Here is a 12,519-nt window from a genome sequence, read left to right as displayed (position 1 = left end):
AAATCACAAGGTACTCAGGCCCTGAGAGATCTCTGAGGAAGTCCTCCCAGTGATCCTGAGATGAGCAGGCAGTGGAAGCACGTTTCTGGGGCTGCAGGCCACCCTCTGCAGGGTCACCTGGGGGACTAGCAGTGCTCAGCGGTTTGTCAATGCCGGGGCTGAGCTTCGAGCATCAGCGGAAGCTGGGCAGTTTTGGCTTCTGGGTTGGGAGCCTGGCACAACTGGCCATGTTTTTCATTTTAGAAACCATGATCCAAAAGCACAATTCTTTTCTTCTCTTTTTCTTTCTTTTCAGGATCTCTTTATATATATATATTTTTTTAAATTTTTATCGGAGTAGAGTTGCTTTACAATGTTGTGTTAGTTTCTACTGTCCAGCAAAGCGCACCTGCTCTACGTAGACACAGATCCCCTCGTTTTTGGATTTCCTTCCCATTTAGGTCACCACAGAGCATTGTGTAAAGTTCCCTGTGTTCTTCAGCAGGTTCTCATTAGTTATGTATTTCATACATAGTATCAATAGTGTAGGTATGTCAATCCCAATCTCCCAATTCACAAAGCAGTAGTTAGATGCCACAAAGTAGGTGGCAGTGCCTTAATCGTATGTGTGTTGTCAGTCCCAAGGGCCTCTTCCATCCTTGTCAAGGGGAGTTTTAACCTTCTCTCCTTTCATACAACACTGAAGGCACAATTCTAAGGGCTCTGCAACTAGGCTTTGGGTTTTTATCACTCTGTGTGACCTCTGTCCTCTGGCTGTCATTTGGAGCTATTTTTCTTCTCCCTTCAATCCTGAAAAGGGAAGAAACAAATGTTCCCAGAAGCAAGTTTCTCATCACTTTGTTAATGATTGATTTCATTTGATTCCAGAACTTGTTTAACCTTTGGATAAACAATCGAAACCTTCTGGAGGCACCTAAGAGGAGTGCAGGAATGCATGTGCTATTTAATTCTGGAGAGCTTATAAATGGGACTCTGACAGAATAAAAAGTATTATTTATATGAGTGCTAAAAAAAGTCACTTGTAAAATACACACTTGTCCGTAGCGGCCAAATATGGGAAAGTGTGAGATCTGGTCGCATAACCAGGCTGGCTCTGTAAATGGGACGTACTGTCCATCCATCCTCTTCCTCTTGGTTGAGCAATTTTGTGGCTACAGATTTCCTCCAAGAAAGTCAAGCACTCTAGGCCAAATGGAGATCCAGCCTACACGCGTAAGAAAACACGAACATAAATGAGCCAGCCCGGGATCTCTGAAGTTGTTCTTATCTGTGCCAAGGGACAATTGTTCAAAGTTTTTACTTCATGGGTAATGGTAGAAATAACAGACTGTATAGTTGGTTACCTGCCAAATCTGAAAGAACAAATCTGAAATGCAGTGAAGGCATAAACAATTCAAAGGGAAAAAGAGTACTAATCGGGCTTAAAATGCCACGAGTTCTCTAGCAGGCTGATAGGATCCAACCTCCGTCCATGACCTAGTGACCAACTAATAAGCAGTCTCACCAGTTAGCCGAGGGAATTCAGAAGGCCCAGCACTACCATGAGTGGGGTGCAGAAGAGGCCCGACTCTGGGCGAGTGTAACCCTCTCATCCTCAGCTGGGTGTGGGAAGAAATCACGGGTGTGGGAAGAAATTGCAGCTCTGGGAGTTTGCCGGAGACCTCAAGAAAAAGGAACAGGGGTGGAGCAGTGCAGATGTGTCCCCCGTCTGTCACGTCACTTCTCCCCCTGTATTGTTCCTCTTTGTCACCTGCAGTAAAGGCAGTGTGCGTGGTGGGAAAATCAAGGCCTACAGGCAGCAGCCCTCACTCTCTCCTTCACTGTCTGGACATTCTTGATCCAATTATTTTTACTCTCCACTGCCTCAGGTTCTTTATTTGTACAATGGAAATAATTCTGAAGATTAAACAAGATCAAACCAAGCACTCAGCACAGACCCAGCTCATTCTAAGTCCTCAATAAATCTTGATTCCCTTCCCTCTGTTGGACTCATCTTAGCACCTTAAGTACAAGTAGAGGTGGAATAAACTTTACTGGATAAATGAGCGTAGAGTAATAACCACTCTTTTGTTGGTCAGGGGCTTTTTCAACTATAAGCTCCTCAGGGTATCACATTATACTCATTTTTAAAGCCCTAGCATCCAGCGCGGGGTCTGACACGTGGTAGGTACTTAGTAACTACTAAGTTACTGAATAAAAGCTCGAGTTCAGAGGGTCCTTGATAAACTGGAGATTCTCAGGGTTGCATAGGATGAATTTCGCACTCAAGGAAGAAGTGCGCACTGTGCCGGTCCCAGAGGATGTGGTGGTAGAATCTGAGCCATCTGAGTGCCAAAGGGAGGGCTATGGGGTCTGGGGAGCAGCAGGCTTTCTTCCTAGGAGCACGGTGCTCATGTGTCCTCAGCAGAGGTTGTACGGGCACTATACCAGTCTGTTGGCCCAGTGACACATAGGGAGGAGCAGGGTGGACAGGGCGCAGAGCCCAGCAGAGCCTGCACACCCTCCCCTTGCTGACGTGGCCACAGAGCGAAGGAGAATCAGCAATTTCTCCAGGCGAAGCAAATACCAGGAAAAATGCTGACAACCTCTAAGTGATGGAGAAACGTATGCTAGAAAGATCCAGCCATGATCTGTGCGTGCAAGACCCAGGGCTCAGCTGTTGCATTTGTAACCCGAGAAAGAGAGTCCCTGCCTGTTATGCAGCTCAGCAAAACCGGCAGACCCCACACCCCACCATGAAAGGGAAAACAAAGAAATGAGGAGACTTGATCATCTGATCACAGCGCCTCTGACAGCAAGAGCCCACAGCTTTATTTCTGTGGGAGTTTTACCAAGCTTACCACAAGTGAGCTGGTACAGTAAGTGCTTTAAGTCTGGGCAAACTGGTTCTCCTGGCACGGAGGTAGGAGCCCAGCTTAATTAGACTGTGGGCTTAGACTGGAGCAGAGGCCTTTGTTCAGAGTTAGCTCCAATTTTGTTTGTTTTTTTACTTTCTCATTAAATAAGAACAACAACAAAAATTGTATCGTCAGGGATAGAAGCACAGGAGGAGGGGTACAGCATGGAAATTCCCATTCAAATGTGAATCCCTCCCTGTTCACCCTTCCCATCTTTTGGCTTTTTCAGAAAGCTGACCTTGAACTTGAATTCCTGGTAATGCCTGACCTTGATGGGATCTGGGTTAGTGTCCTGGGGAGGGCTGGTTGCTGAACGGAGACTTGTTTGTTCCCATCTCACTTTGGCAGGTTTTCTCCAGGTGACTTGGAAATAGATGCTTAAATCGGCTCAACTGTGCCAACTTCCAGGTTCCGAGGAGTCTGGGCCAAATCTGGAGGTTTGTGGCCTGGTGACCCCCAGGCCTGGGGAGGTTGCACTCTGGCAGTCAGTGGTAGAAGGCGATGTCAGGGATGGTCACTCGCCTTGTCATTTGTGGAAGCAAGGTCTAATTTCAGAGACTGGCCTGGAAGCAGCCATCGGGATGAGCTGGCTCATGGCGCACCCTCTTCAAACCACACTAAGATTTGTGAGGCCCCTCCTTGGTCAGTAGGCCAAAGGCTGAAACGCCGTCTGAGTTCAAGGAGGCAGGACTGACACTGGATCTGAACTCGCTTTCTGAAGGGCGCTAGACTAGCCCATATGATGGGATGGCCCATCAGACCCTGGTAGTCCAGGAATCAGAGAGCGAGAAACTCAACCAGTTAGGGCTACCAGGAATGGGGTCAGGCCCTGATGAAAAAATTTGAGGGCTCCCTCACAAGGGCAGACAGGATAAAGATCTACATGTGGGATTTGATCCAGCTCACATCTGGACCCCTGATCCCTGCTAATTAGTATGGTCCCCCCATCATAATGGGCCCTGCGACCTGCCTGTGTGCGTGGCTGGTGAAGGGTGCTAAGCTAACGAGCGGGCTGAGGCAGCAGGCTTGGGGTGAGAGCAGTAGGATGGGCTCCGGGCTCAGGGCTAGGACCCTCGAGAGCTCTTCCACAAGGAGAGCTGGGCTTCCTCTCTGGGGGAGACCTCCTGCCACTTCTCAAACACAGCTGCTGTACCTTCAAGTGATAAACCCCATCTTGATCTAGCTCATGCTTCTGGGCCCAGAGCTGGTGGGAGGAGGAAGGTGGGAAGCCGCACCCTCCCTCCCCTGCTTCCCAAAACGAAGGTCTGGTGCCCACCCCATCGTCCCCTTGTGTCTTTGCCCTTACCCTGGCTTCACCAGCCTTTCACAGCAAAGCTGGCTGGAGAGCGTCAGGACCAGGTGGGGGAAATCACCCAAAGGCCGCCTGGTCCATTCCACACACATGGTTTGTACACCTACTGTGTGCCAGGCCTGGGCGAGCCCCGGGCGAAATTCCCATCTCTAGGAGCTCTCTGTGGTAGTGCTTCCTTCACCATCCGAGTATTTCAATAAACAGAATAGAGGGCAGGGCTGCCAAAATTAGAATCCTCTAGTATTTGTGTCTTGGGAATAAACGTGGTATTTAAAGGGTAATTGTCTTTCCATTTCTCGTGGGTAGTGGCTGCTCTGTGCCTCTGGGGCCTAGACAGGTTTGCTCCGTAGGCTTTGCGGTAAATATCACTTCCTTTGGGAAGCCTTCCCTTGACCTCTCAAGACTGGGTGGGATAGCCCACCTACATGCTCTCCAGTGCCTTGCCTTCCCCTTATCCCAACACTTACCATCGTATTCCAGAAGCCACCAGAAGACTGTGAGCCCTGGAGGGCCGAGACCATGCCTAGCATGCTGGCTGGGACACGGACGGTCTGGTGGGTGAACGAGTTGATTGGTCCAGTCTATGTGGGGCTTCAAGGGAAGAACCAACAGGAGACGTTCAAGGGGCAGATTTTGGCTCAAAAGAAAGAAAGATACTATAGCGGTCAGAACATGAGCCAAAGGTCATGAATTCTGCATCACTGAACATGTTCTTGCACAGCTGGATGACCCCAGTTCAAAATGTCATAGAGGGAATTCAAGTATCAGATGGCGGAGCTCTCAGGAGGCAAGGCCTGCTGAAGGTGCTCCCAGGTGCTGGAGAAGAACAGGATGAGGGGCGTTAGCTAGGGATGCTCCTTGCAGAGATCCCCATGAAGAGACAAGCCTGAGTTTTGTTCCCACTAAGTCTTCAAAGCAGGGCTCAGACGTCATCTGCCTTCCCTGACTTCCTCTATCTTCCTCTTCTGCTCAAAACACATTGTTCCTTTCCTACCATTTCTTATCCATTTTATTTTATTTTATTTTTATTTATTTATTTATTTGGTTGCACTGGGTCTTCACTGCAGCACGTGGGATCTCCGTTGCTGCGTGCGGGATCTTTAGTTGCGGCATGCGGGATCTAGTTCCCTGACCAGGGATCGAACCCGGACCCACTGCATTGGGAGCATGGAGTCTTAGCCACTGGACCACCAGGGAAGTCCCTCTCATTCATTTTCGATGGGATCTCCTAGAGTATGGGGACCGTGTCTTACTTATAATGACTTGTATCCCGGGCATATAGACCTGGGCCTGGCACAGGTGCTGAGTAAACATTTGTTGAATGACGGACTACATGAGGACCTTTCGTGTAAGACAAAGAGCTTGTGGCCCTACTGGGGAGGCAAAAATAGCACATGTGCAAAGAATTCAAGGAACAATTTAATATTGAACTGTATGGCTTTCTGCCCCAGCGGTTGGTTCATGAAGGAGATAGCTCAGAGTCCGCTTGCCTGCCAGCCATGTCTGAAAGGTCTGGGGAGGGACGGAAGCAAGATGCTTCTTCTCCTGCTAGAATGTGAGCGCCACGCGGGCACAGCCTTTGCTCACTGCTGGGTGCCCGGCACGAAGTAGGTGCTCGGTAAATATTCACGGATTGGAGGCACTTTCGTTATTATAGTTTAGTTTTCTTAAAGCAGATAGAAATGGTGTTGACGACTAACTTGTCCTCAGACTATGAAGGTGAACTCCAATAGGAAACACACAGAATCAGAACATCCCTGCAGAAAGCGCTAGCGTCATGGCACATGACCTGTGCAGTCACACAGAGCCAGCGCTCAGAGGAGCCCTGATCTTAGAAAATGTGATGCTGTCGCCATCTCGAAATTCTCAATTTTTGAACAGGGAGCCCCTGTTTTAATTTTGCATTGGAGCCACAAGTTATGTAGCCGATTCTGTCCGCAGAAGGGGATACTGTCGATCCATAGCCTGGGCTGGCGGAAGCAAGGAAGACTCTTCGGCTCTGGGCACTCACCTGGCAAACTGACTTGCCCTGTGGACTCTGGGCAGCTCACGGGGGCTCTGGGCAGCCGTTCAGGTGCTGTCTCCTCTTTTCTGCCTGGTCCAAATCTGCAGCTGTTTCTGTTGTTTTGTTCCCTCTGCCCTGAAGTGACCTCAGGGAGTGGCAGAGCAGCCACAGCCAGTGACTCACACCTCCTGTCAGTCCAGTGTGCTGTCACGGCCGTGGGGAGGACTCGCTCCCTGCCAGTCGGACCCTTTCATGGTACACTTCATAAACAGCGGCCTCACCAGCAGGGTTCTAACAGGAACTCCCCACCCTACCCTTTCAAGGAATTTGGGGCATTTTGCCTCCTGGGTCGGAGGACATTGAGTGGCACCCCCAGAGTATCATTTTCCAGCTCTTTAGGGGTGAATCCAAGGAATCTTCTAGCTAAGAATGAGTTTACGGACAACTGGAGCACCATCTCAGGGTGGGGGTGATTTTTCTCTCCTTCTGGTTCAAGGTCTTTGATTCTTGCTGGGCTGGAGCCCTCCTGCAATGCCCAGAGCCCTGCTCATTTCTCTTAGGGACACCACCGAGTTGTCATGCTTATAAGGCACGTGGTGGCAGAGTTTCACAGGATGAGCACCTTCTGTCCCAGGGATCCGTACCTGGTGGTCTAGCGGGATGAGCTGGCCACTGGTAGAGTCACACTTGATCCTGAGAAAAGCCACCCTCTGTCCCCAGAACACAAGACAGTTAGGGTGGCTGGGCTTTGAAAAGGGGATCCCAAGAGCCATACCCATGCTGCCCAGCCCCTGTTGCCCACTGTCTCCTGCTGCCCTGGGGCAGGGCCCGGGATGGAACCAGCAGGCTCATGACGTCCCTGAAAGGCTGCTTCGGTGAGTTTCCAGATATACTCTGGTTGTCCAGTGAGCAGTCATGAGTGTGTGTCCCTGGCATTGTTTTATCATGAACTTTTCTGGCTGTAGTCAAGGCTCACTAACAGGACAGGTGCATGCCAGACGTTTAAATTTGCCCCAGAGTACTTCTTAACGTTTGCTACTTAGAAAACAGAAAAATGGGAATTCAAGTTCATGAATAGAAAACAAAGATTGTGAAGGTAGATTTTTACAATTTCAAAGTCAATGCCATTACTAGAATTAAGATTTTTTTCCCGTAAGTTACTATTGTTTTAAATTTCCTTTTTTTAAAATTAAAAAAAATTATTTGTTTATTTGGCTGCTTCGGGTCTTAGTTGAGGCACACGGGCTTTTCTCTAGCTGCGGCTTGGGGGCTTACTTGCCCCGCGGCATTCGGGATCCTGGTTTCCTGACCAGGGATCCAACCGGAGTCCCCTGCATTGGAAGGTGGATCCTTTGCCACTGGACCACCGGGGAAGTCCCTTAAATATCTATACACTGCCAGAAGTGGGAGGGAGACCACAGGTTATTCAGTCCAATCCCTTCATTTTTTTTTTTTTTTTTTTTTTTTTTTTTGCTGTACGCGGGCCTCTCACTGTTATGGCCTCTCCCGTTGCAGAGCACAGGCTCCGGACGCGCAGGCTCAGCGGCCACGGCTCACGGGCCCAGCCGCTCTGCGGCATGTGGGATCTTCCCAGACCGGGGCACGAACCCACGTCCCCTGCATCGGCAGCATCGGCAGGCGGACCCTCAACCACTGCGCCACCAGGGAAGCCCCAACCCCTTCATTTTAAAGATGGAAAACTGAGGTCCATGGAGTGTGGGGGGCTGCCCAAGGTCACACAGCTCATTAGGAGCAGAAGTAAGAACCCTGGTCCCCTCCAACCCCCCAGGCCCCTGCTCTTTCTCCAACATGTTTCTTAAGATATTTTAGTTATTAACTAAACATTCACAGTTAAAGATCTGAGCAGTAGCTGGAGCAGGGCATGCTATGTTTTCAGTCCATTGGCGGTATAACCTCAGTGGATTTTATGAGTACAGATGGTCCCTGGCTTACCACGCTTCGACTTTGGCTTTTTCGACTTTTACGATGGTGTAAAAGTGATACACACTCAGTAGAAACCATACTTTGAATTCTGATTTTTTTCTGGGCTAGTGATATGCAGTGATACCCTCTTATGATGCTGGGCAGTGGTAGCCACAGCTGTCAGTCAGCCGTACGCTCATGAGGGTGAACAGCCGACACACTTACAACCACTCTGTACTCAGACCCATCCTGTTTTTCACTTTCAATACAGTATTCAACCAATCAGGTGAGACAGTCAACACTTTGTTATAAAATAAGCTTTGTGTTAGATGATTTTGCCCAGCTGTAGGCTAATGTAAATGGTCTGAGCATGTTTAAGCTGGGCTAGGCTGAGCTATGATATTTGGTAGGCTGGTGTATTAAATGCACTTTCTACTTAAAATATTTTCAACTTATGATGGGTTTATCGGGACACAAACCCAATGTAAGTGGAGGAAGATCTGTATCGTTCTTTTATTTCATCATTTATCACCAACACTTTCGTGAGCAAATGCTTTGTGCCAGGTCTTGGGGTCAGTACAAGGAATACCAAGTAGAATCAGATACGGTTTAAGCTCTCAAAGGCAACTTGTACCAAAAGTGTGTGTGTGTGTGTGTGTGTGTTCGTGCACGTGGATGCGTGTGCCCCCAGCTAGAAGCCCCGTCCATAGTGTCTTTTACAAGAGATCACTTTGCTTTCCAGTTAGGAAACTGGCTTCGATAGCTCTGGTCCAGTGACTTTGGAAGTCAGAGGAGTTAACATTCCCAGCGTCCCATTAGGCAAAGGTGTCTTTCTCTGTTTTATTTCCAGCCAGAGCTGGAGGAGGATTCACTGGTCCTGAGCATGCTGTCTCATTGGCTGATGGAGGCGTCTGTGCCAATGATTAGACACGAACATATGTGAGATCACACACACACACACACACACACACACACACACACACACGCAGAACGAGCTCTAGAAGCGCAGACTCTTAGTTCTGGATTATAGGATTCTTCTTTGTCAGATGAGACAATTGAGACCCAGAGTAGTTTAACCACTTGCTTAACTTGCTAATTAGTTAATCCAGATAGCTAGTGGATTCCTTAAACCATTTAAACTTTTAGATTATTCAGGAACTAGAAAAAGGGAAGGAGTTTCTCTTAGAAGTGACTTCATCTGAAATGTCACTGCTCCTAAGATAACATCTTGGAGAGACATCAAGGCGGCCGTGGTCTCTGCAGTTCCTTCGTAGAACCCCAGGAAGTCACAGCTGTTAGGGAGGATTCCAAGCGACTGGAAGTCACATCAGACTGTCCCAGATGCCAGTTGCCCCCTCTGACAGAGGCCTGAGACACCCCAGCTGGGGCTGGGGCAGGTGCTGGGCAAGCTTCCATCTCCCCCCACTTCCAGCCCATAGAGTCCCTATGGGGAGCTGGCAGGGTGGCGGGAAGGATGAAGGATGTGTTCACAGCACAGGTCCCACCACAAGATGTTTTGGTTTAAGCATGGGATTATTGTTCTCTCTTCAAAGCCCAGTGATAAAAGCCTCTCAGGTATGCCCTGCAGAGGCAGGAGACTTTGCTGCCAGACCTTCTCTCAGTGAGTAAGTTAGCCCATCCACAGTCTCAGAACCCAGGGCTCCTTGAGTGGGAGAGACATCCTAGTCGACTGAGTACAAGTTCCCACTGATGGGTTCCTTCCAGAATATTCTGCTCCTGCTTGCACTCCTCCAGAGACAGGGCATGTGCTCCTTTACAAGAGCACCGTTTCCAGCTTTCATGGGGAAAGGCCACTTTCCTGTAATGTCGATCTGGGGTCTCAGCCCTGCAGCCGGGGGGCTCACCCTGCTCTCTGCTGTCTGCTGCCCTGTGGAGGTTTGAGTCCAGTGTGTATAGTGCTCCAGGCCAGTCATCCACAGGTCAGTGCTTGGCCACCCGTCCTAGACGTGGCTGTGAGACCCTCGCCCTCCTCTGCACAGGGGGCTCCTGAAAGGGTGAGCTCCAGATCTGCTGGAAAACCAAAAGCCAAAAAGTCCAGTCGCAGACTGACCAAATCAGAGATAAATAGGGCTGTGGTCTCCCTGGCCTCAAGGGTTCTCAACAACATGGAACATAGAAGCCGCAGAGCGATTGGGATTTCCTACCCACTACCTTGCAAACTCTGCCATAAGTGCATCTTCTCAGCCCGGGAGCTCGGTTAGACGCCCCAGAGCTGCGGCCTCTCCTCTATTCCTCTCTGAATCCTCGCTCTCAGCATAAATTCTAGCTGGAGGCAGAAAGCTTTCTGGGTGTTTTAGAAATAGTCAGAGTACGAACCACTATACTGCCTGCTGTCGTCGATTTTATGGGCTCCAGCTTGGGGATTCAAGACTGCAGGCTCACTCTGCACTGTGTTCTGGGCCACTGGTCACAGGAGCCCGTGGTCAAGGGGGCAGTGGAAGTGAGTGGAGTTCTGTGCGCTGGGGCAGAAACCTCAGCTCCAGCGTCATGTAAGACTTGATGGTTAACCACCGGCCATTTGGCTGACATCAAGTAAGCGGCGGAGGCCTAAGGCTGGGCCAGGTTGTAGCGCATCTGGGGGAACTCTCGGAACAGAGTGTGACCCTGACGTCCCAGAGGTGACCCTGGAGGACTGGGCAGTGTTTGCCTGGACTGTTTCTGTTTTTGTTTTTGTTTTTTGCGGTACGCGGGCCTCTCACTGCTGTGACCTCTCCCGTTGTGGAGCACAGGCTCTGGACGCGCAGGCTCAGCGGCCATGGCTCACGGGCCCAGCCGCTCTGCAGCATGTGGGATCTTCCCGGACCTAGGGCACGAACCCATGTCCCCTGCATCGGCAGGCGGACTCTCAACCACTGCGCCACCAGGGAAGCCCTGGACTGTTTCTTAATGAACTCTCCCAGGCACCTTTCACCCACTCAGCAACGTTTATATTCAGCAGAGTAATCCTGGTGAAAATGATTCTTTGATTGCCTGCCTAACTGGATGAGCAAACCCCCTAGGGGTTATTTGAACAAGAGTATAAACGATCTCAAGAATGTGACCTGACCTAGTAAGTACAGGGGAAAATAAGGAAAGCTTCTGTGAGGTCTTTGGGGATTAAGTGGTGGGCGTGAGGGGTGGGTGGATGACTCTGTCCTGTGTCCTGTTTCTTATGCACCAATAGGGGCACCATCTAGAAGCAGAAAGAACAAAGGGGAGTTCACCTGCTCTGCAGTGGGCTAGGTAGCTGCGCAGGCCTGTGCACTTAGAAAAATGCTGTTTACGCTTCCCATCAACACACAGTAATGACTCTAGGAATTAATGTTTGTGCTTGGGAGAATGTGTGTGTCCGTGTGTGTGTGTGTGTGTGTGTGTGTGTGTGTGTGTCTTCATTTGATGACCTACAAGAATGAGGGGGCTATTTGTCCTGTACATGGGTGGAGAGACGACCTAGGAGAAACCCCAAATGTAGTATCGCAAAGCCCAAGGCCGATGTGAATTATCCTGCTGAGCCGCAGCCCGACTTGAATTATCCTGCGAGGCCAACAGTGGCATTGGATTACAGTTACACTAAATAATTCAGCCTGGGAGGTAGACTGCGAAGGATTATGGTGTCGCCCAGATTACTTAACTAAAGAAGAAAGTGGAAGAGGCAGATCATCCTAGGGTCAGACCACATTGTGTCCACTCAGGGAGATGGCTTGGGGTTTCCCTCAAGCAGGGAGGGAGATCCACGCTGTAGCGGTGGAACTCTGGAGTTGCTCTCAGGAAGAGTCATGGATCTGAGCTTGGGCTCTGTTCAGCCCTCTGTCTGTGTGAAGAGGAAAAGCCCGTCGAACTCAGCCACTGCCTCATTCGGGGTGAGGACCCTCTTGTGATTGGGAGACCCTTTTAGGAGCAACCGCTCTGTCTTGATTCCAGCTCCTCTCAGCCCAAGGCTGCCACCTAGGCTGCTGTCACCAGGCCTATTCCCTGAGGAGTAGAGACGTTGGCTACTGTGCCCAATCCCCCTCAGATACCAAGGGACGAGGATGACTATATACTGCTTTATACTGCTTACTCGGAGGCAGTTTATTTGAAACTGATACAGAATTCTTAAAATTAGTAAAGAATTTTATAATTTATAAAATAATTATAATTATACTCCAATAAAGATGTTAAAAAAAAAGACAGTATGGTACTGGCACAAAAACAGAAATATAGATCAATAGTACAGGATAGAAAACCCAGAGATAAACCCATGCATATATGGTCACCTAATTTATGAGAAAGGAGGCAAGAACATGCAATGGAGAAAAGACAGCCTCTTCAATAACTGGTGCTGGGAAAACTGGACAGCTACATGTAAAAGTATGAGATTAGATCACTCCCTAACACCATAC

At 49.4% G+C, this 12,519-nt stretch overlaps 1 non-coding gene across 1 annotated transcript; it reads right to left on the bottom strand.

Moving 5' to 3' along the window:
* Positions 1–554: 554 nt before the first annotated feature.
* Positions 555–680, bottom strand: LOC117307964 (U6atac minor spliceosomal RNA). Its single transcript, XR_004521905.1, has one exon. It is a non-coding gene; the product is annotated as a U6atac minor spliceosomal RNA (small nuclear RNA).
* Positions 681–12,519: the final 11,839 nt, after the last annotated feature.

Source organism: Tursiops truncatus, chromosome 14 (assembly GCF_011762595.2).
Source record: "Tursiops truncatus isolate mTurTru1 chromosome 14, mTurTru1.mat.Y, whole genome shotgun sequence".
NCBI classification, from domain to species: domain Eukaryota; kingdom Metazoa; phylum Chordata; class Mammalia; order Artiodactyla; family Delphinidae; genus Tursiops; species Tursiops truncatus.
The sequence above is the reverse complement of the archived record's forward strand: the minus strand, read 5'-3'. Positions and strand labels throughout refer to the sequence as shown.